Here is a 20,168-nt window from a genome sequence, read left to right as displayed (position 1 = left end):
TAGTGGTGAGATAATCTATAGCCCCCCCCCCCCCCCTCCCAATCATGGTAAAATATACCATACTGAGGGGGGGGGGGGGGGGCTATAATGGGAAAGACCTAAAATTTCACCTATGCTTTTTCAGCTATCAATTGAAATGGTTTAAATCAACATTTCGTAGTGAATTTTAATCATGTACGCAAGGAAGCCATGCTCAAAAATACACAAAATAGGATTGCATAATTTATATTCAAAGTGTGACGACATAACAGCCAAAGGTTTTCCATTTAGACATATAATGAACGAATTTTTAGGGATTTATTTTAACAGACAAAACAGGCATAAAGATTACTTTACCTGGCTCATTGCATGTACAATTAGCTAGTGAGTAGCAAATGTCTAAAAACAAACATCATCAGCAAAGTTGCCTTTAACTCCAGAACTACCCAACCCCATTTTAAATTTCTTATATTGCTGAATTGTGATTCGTAACCCAAGTCTGATATTTTTCCAGTTGACAAGGACACTGTGACTTTTCGTAAGAACAACCCGGAAACCCAGAAACTGCGGCACAAAAAATTATCGGATCTAATCTGTCCCCCCCCCCCCCCCCCAAGTGTTTTTTATCACACCCAGTTACAAATTCTATGTTGTTATATTGCACGTTCATAAAAGTCATAAAAGATGTTTATGTTGTTTATGCCCACTAAGCTGGGGGGGGGGGGGCAAAACAGAATAGACCCAAATTATCATCGAAACTGGGCAGAAGTAGATGACTTTCGAAAAAACCGTAGTAACAAAATCAAGCGAAAAAAACAAACTGTTCCAACATCACAGGAACTAATTAATCTGGACGCACGCTCCAGCGCAAGCACACTCCGTATTTTTTAATATTGATGATCGTTATCCACACTGCAGTAAAATTTCAAATCAGAACTGTATCTTTACGAACGCATGGGCAAAATTGACTCAGTGTTAGCGCAATTGCATTATATTTACTAAGACTACAAGTTTTTCTAGCGAAAACAGAGACATCAGATTTGTTCTTTACTTTATAAAAAACTGAAAGTGTTTTCTTAGTTTCCGTACATAGGATGACCATACAATTTTTGTAATTAACAAAAAAAATTCTAGTACAATTAAGACTCTTTTTGTTTATTTTTTTTCAATTCCTGGCATTCTTATGGAAAAACTGCCGGAGATTGGTGCATTTCCTAACAAATTAACGAAATAGATAACGTTTCTATTTGCTGTACAGTTTTGCTTTCTTCAAAAGTTGTTCATAACATTTTTGTTCAAGTTCAAATTTGTGTGTGTGCGAGATAGAGAAAGATTGATAGACTTTTTCTGGCTTTCTAGTAAAAAAAAATAACGTTACAAATATTCTGGGGGAAAAGCCGTTCTTTGGTCATGATCAATATTAGTTTTTAAATCTGCTGCTTTGTTCACAATTAGACGAAGATAAACACTCACAGTCGTTTTCTTCAGACAACTGCTTCAAAGATTCGGCTGAATTTAAAATTCGACATTATCAAAAAAGTCGACGGTGGGATCTTGAGTTTTTGTGACGCTGAGTTGTTTACGCTTTGTTTGTTCATTTCTTCTCCTGAAAGTTTAGCACTTAATCGAAATTGATTGATTGTACTCTACAAAGATCAATAAACAATAGTTCGCAACAACTTTTGTGAAAAATTTTTAGACTTAAAATACGTATATTTTCTAAAGTAGGAACAGTTGTCGGGAATTTTTTGAGTGCACCTATTTCTTAAGAATATGACATTTTTTATTGAATTATTTCCTCTACCGAAAGTTGTCCTGAATTGTAAACTTTCCTAGAAAAAAAACAATTTTTTTTAAAAAAAAAGTCAGGAAAGTGCCTTTTCATGGATGTAGCAATACTTTTCTCCAAGTTTTCCGACTGTTCCGAACAAGATTGTCATATAATCAGTTCTGGTAATTAAGACGTGTCTCGAGTAGGGTTACCTTGCGAGGTTAATCAACTGAGGTCTTATAGTATCTCAAGACTATATTACAATAGTGAGACTTACCTGACTAACTAAAGTTCTATATCTCTAGTCTGTTACTCTTCTATCTGAGCTTCAGTAGACATTGCACCGGCCGCAATGCTAAAGTCTAACGTAAATCTCAATACTAAACAAGAGCGGAGTAGAGAGAGAGAAATATACTTTATTATTATATCGGGTTTAGGTATGACTCTGATCGGTACCAACTAAAGGAAAGGTCTGAGGGTGAATAGTTAAACATCGAAGGAAAAGTATTTCTTCTATTTTTAACCAATCAGGGAAGAGTATTTTCAGTCTTTATTCATTTAAATAAAAAAGTCTTCAAGTCTTCTTTGTTGGAAGTCAACATTGACTCCACCTTTCCGGGGTTTAAGTTTTTTAGAAATTTTGTGAGTACTACATTCAATTTCTCTTTATTCTCTCTGGAGGATTTTCTTTTCTTTTTGCAGATTGTGTTGCGCTTTCGCCGGTTCGTCAGTAGGTCGATTCCTAGACATAGGTTATCCACGGAGCAAGGAGTGAACATCAACAACCACAAAAGTATCTTTTCCAGTACCACTTCCAGTGGATGAAGATCCTTTTGGGTAGGCCCGCTGTTGATGTCGAAGGCGATCCTGATGTCCAGTGACTTACTTGACTTACCTGAATTCTTCTTTGTTTGTTTATGTTAGCTGTTATATGTTTAGACTTTTTTCGACTTAGCCTATCATGTTAGGCGGTATTACTGTTCTGTTATTACGTAGTATCCCTTCTGGTTGGAAAGAAAAAAAATTAGTTTTTGTTTTGAATGTTATATGAAATTCGATAGAAAAATCGAGGGTAGTTGGGTGATTAACAACAAGAAGGTTGTTGACAAAAACGAGAAGTTATTTGTTATAATAAACGTTATAGTGACATGTGAATTTTCTGGCCTGTTGGATTATGTTAGTAGATACGAACATGTATTATTCAATTAATGTTTTCCGGAGTTATGATTTATTCCGATGAAATTAGTCCTTGCAGACTGCATTATCATACTTCTACAGTTTTGTTGATTTGTTAGTTGTTACTTTTATGTTATACGAAGCGTTTATCGAATGTGTAAAGGTTATAAAATTGTTAATTAATTCTGTATTGTGTAAGTTTAGTAGAACACGCTTATAGGTTTAATGGGTGTAAACAAAAATGTCCCATCGCCTGATTCCTATTAACAGTTGTTTCATCATTTTTAAATTTAGTAAATGTATCTGTCTGCGCGCTTATTTTGTAAATGTTCGCCTGATACGACACAATGATTATCCAAAAGTCAATATTCAATATTCCAATATTCCAAATGTATTGCAAAATTCCAAATAATTTTATCATGAATATAGAAGTTGTTAGTTGTTACTGTTAGTATTGCGATTGCTATACAATTTGCATGTGATTATTTGCATGTAAGAGTTCATCGTTGTCAATTTCATGCTGTTGTATGTTTGTTTATACATGTTGAATGTTTACTTAAGAATTGTTTATCTCTGAAAAGTCGATGTTATAAATATCACGATTAATATCAAATTTTCGAATAAGTTATATTTTCGTTTTTTCTGTTGTTATATGTTAATTCAGTTATTGGACATATTGTTAGTTTGATGAACAAAAAATCAACAGTTTGTTGCTAAACACAAGTGTTCTAAAATCGTTAGAATTGTCATGTCATGACTCAATGTGTTATTTAGTGTTACTCATACGCACATATAGTGTGTTATTTCGACACTGTAAAGCATAAAACTATTGTTGCATTGTATACAATATTATCAGATACTTTTTTGTTTTTTCTTTGTTGCTTATTTACAAAATTGCATATATTTAACTATGGATAATCTTTGCATATGTACATGTGTATTTTACTATCTAAAAGTAGAAAATGGGTAGGAGAATAGGAAATATTTAGAATATTTTTAAGAAAATTCGTTATTCTAGAGAAGTTAGTTATTGGTTAAGTCAATGTATTATATCAAGCATTAGTGATACTTAAAGACAGTGTCGTGTTTACGACGAATATAGCAAATCAAACTAGAAATGAAATAGCATTTCCAAAGAAGTTTGGGTAGCAAATTGGGAGGTTTATATCTATAAATGGTACTGTTACAAATTAGTACAATATAAGAGAATGATAAGCACTTACGTAGAGAATTAAATCCATTGTTAAGTGAATCTGTTATTATCAAGATGACATTGTTAGTACAGTTTGAGATTCGTTACTAATTCCAGTTTTCCATTTGTTACAATTGTTCTGTTTGCTGCGGATGGTTATTCCGATCTCTGTAATGTTTATATTCTTTTACGAAAAGTTCACCTTTGGAAAGAAAATATACCAATAAGTCAGCGATCTCGTTGACGCTTATTTCCGTAATTGAAGCTTTTACTGTCTTTCTTAGTTCCTTTTCAAGATCTGTTACTTTGCGTTCATTGTTATATTGAATCATGTTACTGAAAGCTCTGTTTGTTACGCTTCCTTCTAAATGATATGTATGGTACTCTTCGCAAGGTTGGAGTGCTTCGAGAGGTACCATCATTGGTCTTTCAGGTGAATCCTTAGGTTGAAAGATATAGTAATTCTTTATGGGATCAAAGTTTCGGAGTGTTCCAATTGTGTATTCCCGTTTCAGTTTATATCCATAATTGAGAAAATAGGGGGATGTAAGTTGGTCATTAATGTGGATGTAGCTTTTATCAGTATAATGCTCCTTATCTCTGAAGAAGGTGTAATAAGTCAAATTGTGAATCAGTTTAGTTTCATGTACACGATAGTTATTGTTCTGTAAGTCTTTTGGAGAGGGATGGAGAAAGTTGAAACTAAGTTGGAAAATTTCATGTTTAAAGACGCTATAGGCTGAAAGGTCCTGAGATGTTTTTGCTACTAGGTGGTCGAATGTACATGTTACAGGTACTTTAAACTCATAGTTGTAGTCATACAGAAATCGTTCCGTTCAGCCATAAAATTGTTTAAGAATGGGGTATTTAGCTTGATGGAATTTATCGCAGCCCATATTTTTTGTACTGCGTTTGACAGTATTAGTGTTCTCGAATGGCAACGGTGGAAAGTATTCAGATATGCGATCCTTCAGATTAAAGAGAGGTGCAATAACAAAGTCATAGTTCTTAGATTCGAAAGGCGTCTCTGCCCAATTGCGATAAGACAATAACAGGTTGTAGTTACTACTATGTTGGTTAGTCAGTGTTCGAGGGTCCTTTTCTTGGAACCATATAGTTTCCATAACAGTAGCTGTTGGAGATTTTTCGTTAGTTGATTGATGAAAAAATGACTTCCTATTGTTCCTACGTGGTGTTATTGCGTAGGGAAAACGTAAATTGTTCGGTCGAATATGACTGGAGTTTGTTTCGAACCAACGTTGTTGAACACGTTGTTGCATTATGTTACTATCTGTTGTATAGTCTTCAGGAGGAGGTGGTCTTACTAGTGGGGGGTAATTCGGTAAAGGTGGAGACATCTGTGTCTCACTCTGATTATTGTTCTGAGATCTGATCTGTGGTCTATTACTTTGATAACTATGTGTACTAGTGTTAGTGTTTTGTTCTGTAATGCTAGTACGGAAAGACTCTTGGTTTCGTCTTACATCCTGTTGATTTGGTTTAACAACTTTTTCAGAAATTATACCTGCTATTTCCTGTGGTGTCGGTTGATTGATTGCTGTCTGTGTGAATTGTTCAGTCCTTGTGTTCTCCACTTCCACTCTCATGGCGGTGACTGTTTCTCGTGGGTGATTGTTGTCAATGTGGTCTTCTGTTTGTGTGCCACATTCAGATGCATTGTCTCTAATTGTTCCAGGGCTGGAGATCCAGAGCTAAGCTCGCCTTCCTCTACGTCATAGCTGAGAGGAAAGTCGGCTTTATATGGAGATTCTTGTTCGTAATCAATTCTGTATGCCAATTGCTAAAAGATATTCGTTTGTTAACTGTTTCTTTACATAAATTACAAGTGGAATGTTATCTGAAAATTGTTACAGAATTTTCGTTATGTATTATTCGGTATTTATTAGTTCTGAGTATCAGGTTGTAGACTATGTGGTTGTTCAAGTTACTAGATTTATGTTTATACAACTTGTTACATGCATAAGTTACATGCAAAATTTTATTACTGTTATCTTGGTTATCATTACATATTGTTACCATTCTAAAGAGGTATATGTTGTTATTTATCGGTGTTCGGTTATCGTGTTACAATTTGTTACAATTGGAGACATGTTACATGGTAAGTGTTATTCTTCTCGTTCGTCAATCACATTGGTATCAGATACATATATAGGTATACATATTAAAAAACTTTAAATGTTAGATGTTTTTGTAATATTGTGTTGTTATACTTCATAAGTGTCCGCAGAATGCGAATCACAATACGTTACTTCATTTGTATGTGGTTGATCGTCATTTCTTAGTATCTCCAAACTATGACTGCGGTTATGCATTTTGTTAGCCGTTAATTTTAATTGATCAAAATCGATAGGTGGTGGATTTTGTATGTCCATTATTTTTACTGACGGTATTAAAGGTTTTGTATTTGTTGATGTACTAGAAGGCTGAGGTATTTCATAGGGTGTTGATTGTTGCATATGCAAAGGCGTTTCATACGAATGGCTGTGAAATGATGTAGGTTGTTGCTGTAAATGCGGCGCACTGGGTAAGGGTGCGTTATTTCCTAAGTATTGATATGCGGGTGGTGGAATAATGTGTTGTGGTTGCAGTTGCGGTATTTTATTTTCTGATATTGTTTGCAATGGTTCTACCTTAAACGGTTCAAGTTTTTATTTTCGTTCTGATAATGGTGGTTTTTGTTTCTTCGTAGGTGATTCTTTTGTTCTTAATTATAATCCTCTTTCTGTTCTTCTAATTTTTGTGTTATAGTGTTTATAATTTGTATCTACATAAATTTCTGTAGGTTCATCATTATCATTATGATCTGTTATATGTGGTGAACCTGTTGAGTGTCGACGAAATGTATGCTTATGCTTTTGTGAATTTTTATTACCGTAGTGTGTACTATTTTCATCACTGTTGTGACTATCGTCTTCTTCTTGTATTTGGGCTACAATTTGAGTTAATTTTTGTGAAAATATTCCGAATATTCCTGTAAGTAGAATTATTGTTATGCTTGCTTGTTTTCCAATTGCTTTATGTATTGCAAGAGCGTTATAGAATTTGATGATAACATTTGTTATAAATAATATCATACTTATCATGGCGTATATTAATGCCATTTTTTCTAAGACGTACCATGGCCAAACAAAGATTGTTAATATCTGTTCTTTTAGCCATGCTCCGTCAAAGATTTCTTTCCAGTTAACACTTGGTTGATCATATTGGAAGTTATATCCATTAATGTTGAGTTCTCTTAACCATTTAAGTGATTGTTCGTAGTTTTTATAGGTTTGTAATAGACCTAATTGTTCAAGTTCTAATAATTTCTGAGCATTTGCTGATGTTGCTTCTTGTAATGGTTTTTCGCGATCTCGCATATATTCATGTAGTAAATCTCGTCTTCGTGCTTGTACTAGTTGTGCTTTACTGTATATAACGCTTTCAATTAAACTTGCTTTACTAATCATGTTATCAAGTACGATTTCTTCTGGTGAGATTGTATTCAATATTGTTTCTACTTTTACTGGGTAAGGTGTTACTCTATATCTAGCTGTTCCTGCAGTGTATATAGAAATTAATTGATCGAAATTGCTGTGTGAGCAGGGTACTTTCTTTGCGCATAAGTAGGTTTGTCTTGTTAATTGATGTACTTATTGTACTCTATTTTCGTATAGAATTGGTATTTTATCGTAACATTCACGAGTTTGTGGTAAATATAAGGATGATGATTTTTTTGCACATTTGTACATTTTCATTACGTTTACTCCTTCTTGTTTGACAAATATTGATCTATCTCCAGTGAGGATGTATCCTGGGAGTGGTGTATTCTTTTGTAGTTGTGTCAGTGTTAATTGTCGAATGTTTCGAGTTTAATCACAGATTTTCGAATAAAGTTCTATTGCTTGTAGGCTGATTCTCGAATATATGTTACTCATGTAAAGGTCCATTTTCATGTTTTTGTGTGTGTTTTCGTTTACAAAACCATAGTAGTATTGTTTAATTTCTTCGACTTCGTATCGTGTGGTTTCTGATGTTATTTGTTTTGGTTAAATTCTTATAAATTTTTCTTCTTCGTATTTGTCTTTCTTTTTTGTTACTTTTTCTCCTGTGTGCATATTGAATCCGTATTCGTATATTATATAAATGTCGTCGTACTCTGTTTTATGTACTGGTTGGAGTGAACCGCATTCGCGTTCTACTAATGGGTAGACTTCAAATCTGGTTGCAATAGTATCTGTTTTGTTCATTTTTATTTTTTGTGTTATATCATGTTGTTGAACTGTTGTCCATTCGGCATTTGTTTCTATCCAATATTTGTCTTGGTATTTTACCATAAATGCGTCATATCTAATAATTTCAAACAATTGACAATGTGTTTGTGGTTCCCAAACTATTGTTGCTTTTGTGAACGGTGTCGGTAGACACTCTCCTTTTCGGAGATCACATGGTAATTTTATTCCCATATATGATATTTCCTCAGTGTCTAAGTTTAGTATTAATGATACTTCTTTTATTTCGAATGTCCAATTTAGTATATCTATTCTATTTTGTTTTCTCGGTCCTTTCATGCAGTTTGATTGAGCATTTTTAATTGCATTTGGTATCCACATCGGATTTGTATAATCGTAGACTATACTTCCGTATGGTGGTACCATAGGAGTATCAAAGTCAAATTGTATTGTGCCTTGCATGTCTTCGATCTTTTTCTGAAGTGGTGTGTTAGCTACTTAGTTAAATGGAATATTATATCGTGTTGATTTATACTTTGTGTTTTTTAGTAGGTTAATTCTAGCGAGTTCGTTTCGAACTTGATCGGCGTCTAAAATTTTTGTTCTTCGTGCATCTGAGACGTAATAGCTAGGTCTGTTAGCTCGAATATAATCGGTGCGCTGTGAACACCATTCTACACGTTCTTCGATTGTTCCTGTAACTGCGTATGCTTTTATTTTCACTGCTTGTGCTTTTGATAATAATTGAACTTCGGTTTTTGTCATATCTAAATCTAGTGGTTTAAATTTACATATACTAATTTTGTTTAGTTCATAATACTTAACATTAGTATTTTCTTCTGCATCGCAATCGTAATGTTCCATAAAGATGTCTTGTGGTCCAGTTGCAAAACCATTAATGTTTTGACCTGGCAGTTCTACAAAGTCAATTTTTGCTTGTCTTTTTTTGTCTTTTACTGTTCATGTTGAATTTCTCTAGGATACTGTTTGTTAATTGTTCTCTATATAAATTCCAATTTCTTGTCCATTTATCTATTGCAATTTCCCACATTTCTTCGTAGTCTGAACTGTTTTTAAATTTTTCCAGTTCATTTATTTTTGTATTATCTGCAACATATTCTGGGTAGCTCATAAAGTTTGTGTGATTTGAAACGTTATTGATTTTTTCTGTGTGTTTGTTTTGAGAATTATGTGTACATTTTTTCATTGTTTTGTTTTTATTTTGGAAATACTTTATACGTTCGTTCATTTTGTCATTGATACGATATTTTAGACGTTGTTTGACACGTTCGTGCAATCGGTGTTCTAATTCATTTTTTGTTTCGATTTTCATGTATATATATATATAATTATTAATAACAATATTAACATTACTGCTTTTAGTTGAAACGACATGTGTATGATAAACCTGTATGTGGATTATAAAATGTTGCAAAACCGAGCGTCAAATTTATATATGAATTCAGTGCAAATAAATGGTGCTGGAGTTGTTGTTGTTATTATGGATGATGTAGTTGCATGAAATGGGTGGTTGAATACTGTTCGGTATTTTTTTTGTCGTATTACATTTTAGTGCTAGACTTGGAGTAGCTAAGACTTCAAGTGTTGTGTTACGTTGTCGTTGTGTAAGATTTAGTGTGTTAATTAATCTAATTCTTGACCAATTTTTATGTGTATCTCCGAGGTTTGTTGGTCCGTATAAAAGCGGAGGTGGATTCCAAGTTTTATGATCTAATGCAAAGAGATATGTGTGTTCATTAACTCTACTTCGTGTAGGTGGATTTGGATTTAATATTGGTGTTGATCTTGTTCTGCCTAGGTGGCTTGATGGTAATCTTATTTCTGGTATAAATGAAGATGATGATAAAGCTGTATTCCTGGGCGGTTGTAAGGAATTTGATAAATCGACTTGTGGTATGCTGATAGGAGTGTCTATTGATGAAGAATGATTTGTTCGTTGTGTTGTTGTTATACTACTATTTGTAGACTGTGGCGAAGTTGCTGACCAAGGCGAACTAGCCGGTGAATGTAGTGGTTGTATATTGAAATGTTCTTGAACAAAATTGAAATCTTGTCTTTGTTGAAATGTTGATGGTAGAAAAGGATTTGCTCTTATTTGTGAAGATGATGGTGTTCGGATGGAACTATTAGCTGAATTATCACTTGGAGAGTTTATACTAAAGTTGTGTAATGTTGGTGTTCCATTGTTAAGTGAATCTGTTATTATCAAGATGACATTGTTAGTACAGTTTGAGATTCGTTACTAATTCCAGTTTTCCATTTGTTACAATTGTTCTGTTTGCTGCGGATGGTTATTCCGATCTCTGTAATGTTTATATTCTTTTACGAAAAGTTCACCTTTGGAAAGAAAATATACCAATAAGTCAGCGATCTCGTTGACGCTTATTTCCGTAATTGAAGCTTTTACTGTCTTTCTTAGTTCCTTTTCAAGATCTGTTACTTTGCGTTCATTGTTATATTGAATCATGTTACTGAAAGCTCTGTTTGTTACGCTTCCTTCTAAATGATATGTATGGTACTCTTCGCAAGGTTGGAGTGCTTCGAGAGGTACCATCATTGGTCTTTCAGGTGAATCCTTAGGTTGAAAGATATAGTAATTCTTTATGGGATCAAAGTTTCGGAGTGTTCCAATTGTGTATTCCCGTTTCAGTTTATATCCATAATTGAGAAAATAGGGGGATGTAAGTTGGTCATTAATGTGGATGTAGCTTTTATCAGTATAATGCTCCTTATCTCTGAAGAAGGTGTAATAAGTCAAATTGTGAATCAGTTTAGTTTCATGTACACGATAGTTATTGTTCTGTAAGTCTTTTGGAGAGGGATGGAGAAAGTTGAAACTAAGTTGGAAAATTTCATGTTTAAAGACGCTATAGGCTGAAAGGTCCTGAGATGTTTTTGCTACTAGGTGGTCGAATGTACATGTTACAGGTACTTTAAACTCATAGTTGTAGTCATACAGAAATCGTTCCGTTCAGCCATAAAATTGTTTAAGAATGGGGTATTTAGCTTGATGGAATTTATCGCAGCCCATATTTTTTGTACTGCGTTTGACAGTATTAGTGTTCTCGAATGGCAACGGTGGAAAGTATTCAGATATGCGATCCTTCAGATTAAAGAGAGGTGCAATAACAAAGTCATAGTTCTTAGATTCGAAAGGCGTCTCTGCCCAATTGCGATAAGACAATAACAGGTTGTAGTTACTACTATGTTGGTTAGTCAGTGTTCGAGGGTCCTTTTCTTGGAACCATATAGTTTCCATAACAGTAGCTGTTGGAGATTGTTCGTTAGTTGATTGATGAAAAAATGACTTCCTATTGTTCCTACGTGGTGTTATTGCGTAGGGAAAACGTAAATTGTTCGGTCGAATATGACTGGAGTTTGTTTCGAACCAACGTTGTTGAACACGTTGTTGCATTATGTTACTATCTGTTGTATAGTCTTCAGGAGGAGGTGGTCTTACTAGTGGGGGGTAATTCGGTAAAGGTGGAGACATCTGTGTCTCACTCTGATTATTGTTCTGAGATCTGATCTGTGGTCTATTACTTTGATAACTATGTGTACTAGTGCTAGTGTTTTGTTCTGTAATGCTAGTACGGAAAGACTCTTGGTTTCGTCTTACATCCTGTTGATTTGGTTTAACAACTTTTTCAGAAATTATACCTGCTATTTCCTGTGGTGTCGGTTGATTGATTGCTGTCTGTGTGAATTGTTCAGTCCTTGTGTTCTCCACTTCCACTCTCATGGCGGTGACTGTTTCTCGTGGGTGATTGTTGTCAATGTGGTCTTCTGTTTGTGTGCCACATTCAGATGCATTGTCTCTAATTGTTCCAGGGCTGGAGATCCAGAGCTAAGCTCGCCTTCCTCTACGTCATAGCTGAGAGGAAAGTCGGCTTTATATGGAGATTCTTGTTCGTAATCAATTCTGTATGCCAATTGCTAAAAGATATTCGTTTGTTAACTGTTTCTTTACATAAATTACAAGTGGAATGTTATCTGAAAATTGTTACAGAATTTTCGTTATGTATTATTCGGTATTTATTAGTTCTGAGTATCAGGTTGTAGACTATGTGGTTGTTCAAGTTACTAGATTTATGTTTATACAACTTGTTACATGCATAAGTTACATGCAAAATTTTATTACTGTTATCTTGGTTATCATTACATATTGTTACCATTCTAAAGAGGTATATGTTGTTATTTATCGGTGTTCGGTTATCGTGTTACAATTTGTTACAATTGGAGACATGTTACATGGTAAGTGTTATTCTTCTCGTTCGTCAATCACATTGGTATCAGATACATATATAGGTATACATATTAAAAAACTTTAAATGTTAGATGTTTTTGTAATATTGTGTTGTTATACTTCATAAGTGTCCGCAGAATGCGAATCACAATACGTTACTTCATTTGTATGTGGTTGATCGTCATTTCTTAGTATCTCCAAACTATGACTGCGGTTATGCATTTTGTTAGCCGTTAATTTTAATTGATCAAAATCGATAGGTGGTGGATTTTGTATGTCCATTAGTTTTACTGACGGTATTAAAGGTTTTGTATTTGTTGATGTACTAGAAGGCTGAGGTATTTCATAGGGTGTTGATTGTTGCATATGCAAAGGCGTTTCATACGAATGGCTGTGAAATGATGTAGGTTGTTGCTGTAAATGCGGCGCACTGGGTAAGGGTGCGTTATTTCCTAAGTATTGATATGCGGGTGGTGGAATAATGTGTTGTGGTTGCAGTTGCGGTATTTTATTTTCTGATATTGTTTGCAATGGTTCTACCTTAAACGGTTCAAGTTTTTATTTTCGTTCTGATAATGGTGGTTTTTGTTTCTTCGTAGGTGATTCTTTTGTTCTTAATTATAATCCTCTTTCTGTTCTTCTAATTTTTGTGTTATAGTGTTTATAATTTGTATCTACATAAATTTCTGTAGGTTCATCATTATCATTATGATCTGTTATATGTGGTGAACCTGTTGAGTGTCGACGAAATGTATGCTTATGCTTTTGTGAATTTTTATTACCGTAGTGTGTACTATTTTCATCACTGTTGTGACTATCGTCTTCTTCTTGTATTTGGGCTACAATTTGAGTTAATTTTTGTGAAAATATTCCGAATATTCCTGTAAGTAGAATTATTGTTATGCTTGCTTGTTTTCCAATTGCTTTATGTATTGCAAGAGCGTTATAGAATTTGATGATAACATTTGTTATAAATAATATCATACTTATCATGGCGTATATTAATGCCATTTTTTCTAAGACGTACCATGGCCAAACAAAGATTGTTAATATCTGTTCTTTTAGCCATGCTCCGTCAAAGATTTCTTTCCAGTTAACACTTGGTTGATCAATTTGGAAGTTATATCCATTAATGTTGAGTTCTCTTAACCATTTAAGTGATTGTTCGTAGTTTTTATAGGTTTGTAATAGACCTAATTGTTCAAGTTCTAATAATTTCTGAGCATTTGCTGATGTTGCTTCTTGTAATGGTTTTTCGCGATCTCGCATATATTCATGTAGTAAATCTCGTCTTCGTGCTTGTACTAGTTGTGCTTTACTGTATATAACGCTTTCAATTAAACTTGCTTTACTAATCATGTTATCAAGTACGATTTCTTCTGGTGAGATTGTATTCAATATTGTTTCTACTTTTACTGGGTAAGGTGTTACTCTATATCTAGCTGTTCCTGCAGTGTATATAGAAATTAATTGATCGAAATTGCTGTGTGAGCAGGGTACTTTCTTTGCGCATAAGTAGGTTTGTCTTGTTAATTGATGTACTTATTGTACTCTATTTTCGTATAGAATTGGTATTTTATCGTAACATTCACGAGTTTGTGGTAAATATAAGGATGATGATTTTTTTGCACATTTGTACATTTTCATTACGTTTACTCCTTCTTGTTTGACAAATATTGATCTATCTCCAGTGAGGATGTATCCTGGGAGTGGTGTATTCTTTTGTAGTTGTGTCAGTGTTAATTGTCGAATGTTTCGAGTTTAATCACAGATTTTCGAATAAAGTTCTATTGCTTGTAGGCTGATTCTCGAATATATGTTACTCATGTAAAGGTCCATTTTCATGTTTTTGTGTGTGTTTTCGTTTACAAAACCATAGTAGTATTGTTTAATTTCTTCGACTTCGTATCGTGTGGTTTCTGATGTTATTTGTTTTGGTTAAATTCTTATAAATTTTTCTTCTTCGTATTTGTCTTTCTTTTTTGTTACTTTTTCTCCTGTGTGCATATTGAATCCGTATTCGTATATTATATAAATGTCGTCGTACTCTGTTTTATGTACTGGTTGGAGTGAACCGCATTCGCGTTCTACTAATGGGTAGACTTCAAATCTGGTTGCAATAGTATCTGTTTTGTTCATTTTTATTTTTTGTGTTATATCATGTTGTTGAACTGTTGTCCATTCGGCATTTGTTTCTATCCAATATTTGTCTTGGTATTTTACCATAAATGCGTCATATCTAATAATTTCAAACAATTGACAATGTGTTTGTGGTTCCCAAACTATTGTTGCTTTTGTGAACGGTGTCGGTAGACACTCTCCTTTTCGGAGATCACATGGTAATTTTATTCCCATATATGATATTTCCTCAGTGTCTAAGTTTAGTATTAATGATACTTCTTTTATTTCGAATGTCCAATTTAGTATATCTATTCTATTTTGTTTTCTCGGTCCTTTCATGCAGTTTGATTGAGCATTTTTAATTGCATTTGGTATCCACATCGGATTTGTATAATCGTAGACTATACTTCCGTATGGTGGTACCATAGGAGTATCAAAGTCAAATTGTATTGTGCCTTGCATGTCTTCGATCTTTTTCTGAAGTGGTGGGTTAGCTACTTAGTTAAATGGAATATTATATCGTGTTGATTTATACTTTGTGTTTTTTAGTAGGTTAATTCTAGCGAGTTCGTTTCGAACTTGATCGGCGTCTAAAATTTTTGTTCTTCGTGCAACTGAGACGTAATAGCTAGGTCTGTTAGCTCGAATATAATCGGTGCGCTGTGAACACCATTCTACACGTTCTTCGATTGTTCCTGTAACTGCGTATGCTTTTATTTTCACTGCTTGTGCTTTTGATAATAATTGAACTTCGGTTTTTGTCATATCTAAATCTAGTGGTTTAAATTTACATATACTAATTTTGTTTAGTTCATAATACTTAACATTAGTATTTTCTTCTGCATCGCAATCGTAATGTTCCATAAAGATGTCTTGTGGTCCAGTTGCAAAACCATTAATGTTTTGACCTGGTAGTTCTACAAAGTCAATTTTTGCTTGTCTTTTTTTGTCTTTTACTGTTCATGTTGAATTTCTCTAGGATACTGTTTGTTAATTGTTCTCTATATAAATTCCAATTTCTTGTCCATTTATCTATTGCAATTTCCCACATTTCTTCGTAGTCTGAACTGTTTTTAAATTTTTCCAGTTCATTTATTTTTGTATTATCTGCAACATATTCTGGGTAGCTCATAAAGTTTGTGTGATTTGAAACGTTATTGATTTTTTCTGTGTGTTTGTTTTGAGAATTATGTGTACATTTTTTCATTGTTTTGTTTTTATTTTGGAAATACTTTATACGTTCGTTCATTTTGTCATTGATACGATATTTTAGACGTTGTTTGACACGTTCGTGCAATCGGTGTTCTAATTCATTTTTTGTTTCGATTTTCATATATATATATATATATATATATATATATATATATATAATTATTAATAACAATATTAACATTACTGCTTTTAGTTGAAACGACATGTGTATGATAAACCTGTATGTGGATTATAAAATGTTGCAAAACCGAGCGTCAAATTTATATATGAATTCAGTGCAAATAAATGGTGCTGGAGTTGTTGTTGTTATTATGGATGATGTAGTTGCATGAAATGGGTGGTTGAATATTGTTCGGTATTTTTTTTGTCGTATTACATTTTAGTGCTAGACTTGGAGTAGCTAAGACTTCAAGTGTTGTGTTACGTTGTCGTTGTGTAAGATTTAGTGTGTTAATTAATCTAATTCTTGACCAATTTTTATGTGTATCTCCGAGGTTTGTTGGTCCGTATAAAAGCGGAGGTGGATTCCAAGTTTTATGATCTAATGCAAAGAGATATGTGTGTTCATTAACTCTACTTCGTGTAGGTGGATTTGGATTTAATATTGGTGTTGATCTTGTTCTGCCTGGGTGGCTTGATGGTAATCTTATTTCTGGTATAAATGAAGATGATGATAAAGCTGTATTCCTGGGCGGTTGTAAGGAATTTGATAAATCGACTTGTGGTATGCTGATAGGAGTGTCTATTGATGAAGAATGATTTGTTCGTTGTGTTGTTGTTATACTACTATTTGTAGACTGTGGCGAAGTTGCTGACCAAGGCGAACTAGCCGGTGAATGTAGTGGTTGTATATTGAAATGTTCTTGAACAAAATTGAAATCTTGTCTTTGTTGAAATGTTGATGGTAGAAAAGGATTTGCTCTTATTTGTGAAGATGATGGTGTTCGGATGGAACTATTAGCTGAATTATCACTTGGAGAGTTTATACTAAAGTTGTGTAATGTTGGTGTTCCGGTTTCTACTTGGAGGTTCTGATTTTCCTGCTTCTAGAGGTCTAATTACGTTAGAATCAATATCTGTTGAACCATATGAGACTAATGTTGAATCATGTGTTGGAACTGATAAATAAGATCTACGTCGTGCTCTTAAGAGTTCTCTTCTTTCCGGGCGATCTCGCCGTACAGTGTATGGATTTTCGTTCCCTGGGTTTAAATTGTCATCAATTTCTGGGGATGTTGGTATGTTTGTTAAATCTGTGACCTCGTGATGATGTGGTCTTTCTTGATTGTTACTGTTACTATTATTGTTTGATGACGCAATCTTTGCGGATTATTATTTTATGCTCCGGAACCAGGTCCGTGTGGTGGAAGTTGGATGTATGGTGGTGCTAGTATTATTATTGTTATAAGTTCTTGCTGTGGTATTTGTGTTTGTGCTCCTAGACTGGATATCCAAATTTCATTATTTTCTATGAGGAGATTTAATTGAAAAACAATAATATTGCCGTAGAATGGTGAATTTTTAGGAAATCCTATTTTTAAATAGAAATTTTGGGAGTGTAGTGTGTAGTATATTGATTCTTCTATATCTGGCATTGGATCAATTTTTATAGGTTTATGAAATGTTCTATTAAACCTAAACACATGCGAAGGAAAAAATAAATTAGGAGGGCAACGTTAGTGAAATTAAAAATTTCTAGTTCAATGACATCTATATTTGTTTTACATCTATGGTATATATCGGAGTGAATTTCGTTCATTCGTTGTTACAGTATTATTATACTGGTGGACTTGCATAGATAACTGTACGGTTTCTGATAACTTCGGTTATTGTTTTTATTGCTAGATATGTAGAAATAACAACTATACAGGGTACTAGAAAGATAATTAAAAAGAATATTATTTTAGATAATATTAGGTATATTGCAATTAATGCGTCCGAAAAATCAATTGTTGAAACTGAAAGTTCTCCATTTTGATTTGTATTTTTTCGGAAGGTATGAGTTTAATGTTATATCGTAACTTTAGCTAATGGTGAACTTGTTGTGTATGCTATTGTTGGAGATTGAATACAATGCTCCACTGCAAAGTGACAGTTATTTACTAATGTAACTGTTACTTAACGGTGCCGCACTGGCAAGTTCGTGTGCTTCTATTGACACAAAACTATGGCTATAATAGGTATCATGTATGGTTCTATGCTTTGAGTTTATCATCTAATAATTCTATAGCTTCTTTTTTGCAAACTACTAGAAAGACTGTATGTAATTTATTTATATTAACACAAATATCTGTGTTAATTTGTTGTTTCAGAGTTTCAAATTCTGTAATTGTTTCAGTGCAAGGTGTTATGTTCTTCAGTAATTCAAAATGTTGTTCTCCCCAAAAAAGTTTTATTTCTTGTCCAGTTTCAGTTTTAACTTCTATTATAAACACATAGTTTTTGGTGATATTTTTCAGTCGGTTATTCTAACACTATCGTTGTCAAAATGTATATGACATCCGACAGGATAGTCGTGGTTAAGAAAATCGTCTCGTTGGACTGTTATCTTTATAAAAAGTTGGTTTTTATTAAGTGATTGCTTAAACTCTGATACACTAAGCATGGGTGTTATTTCATTACAATGAAAGCTATAATGGTGAATTAGTCTATTAGAAATGAAATTTAAAAAATTCAGTTTAGTTTTTGTTGTCGAAACGTTTTTGCGAAGAATGGTTGATGATAAAAGAAACAGATTTGTTATAACAATCTTGAGAATTTAGGTTTTATCGTTTTAGCGAAATTATTTCGAGAATTAATTTGATTTTTTACTGAAGTGAGAGTTTTCAAATGAACACAGATTGTGAGCGAAATTTATATTGAGGATTGAAATGAGATAGAAATATTTCCAAGATTTTTCCAAGTTTTTACGAAGTTATCAATTTCTGAGACAAGTCAGAAAGACTGCTATAGTGTGAAATTTTTTGAATTTTACAAGTTTTATTTTTTGTTTTCAGCTTAGCTGAAATTTTCAAAATTTTCAAGTCTTAGTGAGGTAGTGATCTGTACGAGACAAAATCGGAGTTGTGGTTTCTGATTTACTTGTGATGTTTCTCTTTACAATTCTCCTGACATTTAGATATCTTCCGTTTTGCTTGTTTGTTTCTTGAATAACTAATTTCCGGATCTAATTACTTTTTGGAGTTTTGTAGTTTTAGCATTAGAAGATTCTTCTGAAGTTTCCTTAACTTTGTTGATGTGATTGTTTTTCTCCTGTAATTCGTATGTTTGATGGTAATTGGTATGTTTGATGGTCTAATAACGTGCTGTCTTCATGGTATGATCATGGTAGTTAGTCTAATGATACCAACTAGTTTCAAGTTGTCCCTTAATCCATTGGTGCCTTGTGGTGTCACTTTTGATTGTTACCAATAAATTGATTGGTGAAGTTAGTCTTGTACTCAGTTGGTAAATGTAATTGGGTACCAAGTTAGTTGGTGTAAATGTTAATTGGTCAGATGGTAATATCGTTAGCTGATTCTTGTGCAATTGAAGTGGTATCTTCAGCTGCTAATTGATCTTTGTCAGATCTATAATGGTAATCACCATTTCGTTCATGGCGTTGTAAATGTTAATTGGTTTGAGATTTTGATTTCTTACTAATTGCGTTTGCAGGGAAATGTTAAGTCCTTATAATGTCTTCGAACATCTCTTTCATCTACTGATGAAGGTAAAAAGAGAATGTCAATTTGTCTCCTTTTCTTTGTTAAAGAGGTCCTTGTTACTTTTGATCATCGTTATTCTTTTGCTAATGAAGGTATGAATGGTAATAAAGAGGTACTAATGACGTGTCTTGTGTGTTAATGAATTCTATGACGTCCGCTCTTCTAATGACGTCCGATTTGCTAACGTCCGTTTTGTTTTTATCACGTAGATGGGTTATGACGTACTATTATTCAGGTAAATGTCACGGGTAAATGTCTATTTAGCCGAAGATCGTTTGACCGATTTGTTCTCCAAAGGTCGTTTTAAAAGTATATCAAAGTTTATACCTATATCTGAACTGAATTAGTGTTTGTTTTAGTGTATTACATGTTTACTGAAATGTTTACGTATGTGAATAACCTAATCATTTGTTTTAGATAATAAGCCGTTATGAATGCTCAATTACATTTATACATGGTGTATGGAGTACCCTGGATAGAAGTACTCTGGCTTGTTACATAGATTTATTACGTG

At 33.5% G+C, this 20,168-nt stretch overlaps 2 protein-coding genes across 4 annotated transcripts in view; one reads left to right on the top strand and one right to left on the bottom strand.

Moving 5' to 3' along the window:
- The window catches only part of LOC142336480 (protein phosphatase 1 regulatory subunit 14C-like), a 120,920-nt gene that overhangs the window by 4,445 nt on the left and 96,307 nt on the right, over positions 1-20,168 (top strand). The window lies entirely within an intron of this gene.
- LOC142336482 (uncharacterized) overlaps positions 1-20,168 on the bottom strand; it is a 111,832-nt gene that overhangs the window by 35,062 nt on the left and 56,602 nt on the right. The gene's annotated exons all lie outside the window — the stretch shown is intronic.

This window comes from Convolutriloba macropyga, chromosome 3 (genome assembly GCF_964194025.1).
Source record: "Convolutriloba macropyga chromosome 3, txConMacr16.3, whole genome shotgun sequence".
Taxonomy (NCBI): domain Eukaryota; kingdom Metazoa; phylum Xenacoelomorpha; order Acoela; family Convolutidae; genus Convolutriloba; species Convolutriloba macropyga.
The sequence above is the reverse complement of the archived record's forward strand: the minus strand, read 5'-3'. Positions and strand labels throughout refer to the sequence as shown.